The sequence below is a fragment of the Palaemon carinicauda genome, chromosome 18, assembly GCF_036898095.1.
Source record: "Palaemon carinicauda isolate YSFRI2023 chromosome 18, ASM3689809v2, whole genome shotgun sequence".
Classification (NCBI taxonomy): Eukaryota; Metazoa; Arthropoda; class Malacostraca; order Decapoda; family Palaemonidae; genus Palaemon; species Palaemon carinicauda.
In genome coordinates this window covers 128,810,984-128,813,483 of record NC_090742.1, presented here as the reverse complement: position 1 = coordinate 128,813,483, position 2,500 = coordinate 128,810,984, and the positions used below count along the sequence as shown (strand labels likewise).

Here is a 2,500-nt window from a genome sequence, read left to right as displayed (position 1 = left end):
ATCAGATCATGGTAATATTTCGTAAACCGGAGGGGAGTATCGAAGATTTGAAAGAGAATATTTCATGTATTCAACGTACTAAAAATATCAACAATTTCTTCTATTTAATTTATCTCCCTCATTTATTCTCTTTTATGCTACTTAAATATATATATATATATATATATATATATATATATATATATATATATATATATAATATATATATATATATATATATATATATATATATATATATATATATATATATATGTGTGTATATATATATATATATATATATATATATATATATATATATATATACATATATATATATATATATTTATATATATACATATATATATATATATAAATATATATATATATATATATATATATATATATATATATATATATATATAAATATATATATATATATATATATATATATATATATATATACATATATATATATATACATATATATATATATATATATATATATATATATATATATATATATATATATATATTTATATATATATATATATGGTTTGTGAATGTATTGTACCACTATATAAGGGTAAGGGAGATGTGAATGAGTGTTGTAATTCAAGGGGTATTAGTTTGTTAAGCGTAGTTGGAAAAGTGTATGGTAGAGTAATGATTAATAGGATCAAGGATAAAACAGAGAATGCAATCTTAGAAATACAGGTGGTTTTTATAAGAGGTAGGGGTTGTATGAATCAGATTTTTACAGTAAGGCAGATATGTGAGAAATATTTAGCAAAAGGTAAGGAAGTGTATGTTGCGTTTATGGATCTGGAGAAAGCGTATGATAGAGTTGATAGGGAAGCAATGTGGAATGTGATGAGGTTATATGGAGTTGGTGGAATGTTTTTAAAAAGGTAGTAAAGCATGTGTTAGGATAGGAAATGAAGTGAGTGATTGGTTTCCGGTGAGAGTGGGGCTGAGACAGGGATGTGTGATGTCACCGTGGTTGTTTAACTTGTATGTTGATGGAGTGGTGAGAGAGGTGAATGCTCGATTGCTTGGACGAGGATTAAAACTGGTAGACAAGAATGACCATGAATTGGAGGTAAATCAGTTGTTGTTTGCGGATGATACTGTACTGGTTGCAGACACAGAAGAGAAGCTTGGCCGATTAGTGACAGAATTTGGAAGAGTGTGTGAGAGAAGGAAGATGAGTTAATGTGGGTAAGAGTAAGGTTATGAGATGTACGAGAAGGGAAGGTGGTGCAAGGTTGAATGTCATGTTGAATGGAGAGTTACTTGAGGAAGTGGATCAGTTTAAGTACTTGGGGTCTGTTGTTGCAGCAAATGGTGGAGTGGAAGCAGATGTACGTCAGAGAGTGAATGAAGGTTGCAAAGTGTTGGGGGCAGTTAAGGGAGTAGTAAAAAATAGAGGGTTGGGCATGAATGTAAAAAGAGTTCTATATGAGAAAGTGATTGTACCAACTGTGATGTATGGATCGGAGTTTTGGGGAATGAAAGTGACGGAGAGAGAGAAATTGAATGTGTTTGAGATGAAGTGTCTAAGGAATATGGCTGGTGTATCTCGAGTACATAGGGTTAGGAATGAGTGAAAGTGAGAACGGGTGTAAGAAATGAGTTAGCAGCTAGAGTGGATATGAATGTGTTCAGGTGGTTTGGCCATGTTGAGAGAATGGAAAATTGCTGTCTGCTAAAGAAGGTGATGAATGCAAGAGTTGATGGGAGAAGTACAAGAGGAAGGCCAAGGTTTGGGTGGATGGGTGGAGTGAAGAAAGCTCTGGGTTATAGGAGGATAGATATGAGAGAGGCAAGGGAGCGTGCTAGAAATAGGAATGAATGGCGAACGATTGTGACGCAGTTCTGGTAGGCCCTGCTGCTGCCTCCGATGCCTTAGATGACCGCGGAGGTAGCAGCAGTAGGGGATTCAGCATTATGAAGCTTCATCTGTAGTGGATAATGTGGGAGGATGGGCTGTGGCTCCCTAACAGTACCAGCTGAACTCGGTTGAGTCCCTTGTTAGGCTGGAGGAACGTAGAGAGTAGAGGTCCCCCCCCCCCCCTTTTTTTTTTTTTTTTGTTTCTTTTGTTGATGTCGGCTACCCCCCAAAATTTGGGGAAGTGCCTTGGTATATGTATGTATGTATGTATGTATGTATGTATGTATGTGTGTGCGTATGTGCGTGCGCGCATGTTTGTGGGTGTGTCAACAATAATAATGAAAACCACAGATACCTTAAAGAAAAGAATCTTACCCTTCCCCTAAGAGATAGTTCCGCCAGTAAAATGCAGCTGGGGGCTTCCGGAGTACTTCCCTTCATGAAATGTCTCTTTTTCTTCTTCTCTTCCTCCCTTTCTTCCCAGTCATAAACCATTTCAGGGTTTAGAAGAATTTCTTTAACTGTACAAAGTTCCTTAAAACGTCTCTCTTTACGAGTTATTCAGTAAATGTACTCTCGTAGTGAATGTCAAAAAAATATACGATTCAAGTGTTAGCTCTTTGATAATCA

General features: G+C 35.2%; 1 pseudogene; it reads right to left on the bottom strand.

Annotated features, from left to right (window-relative positions):
* The window catches only part of LOC137657550 (uncharacterized), a 153,324-nt pseudogene that overhangs the window by 65,037 nt on the left and 85,787 nt on the right, over window positions 1–2,500 (bottom strand).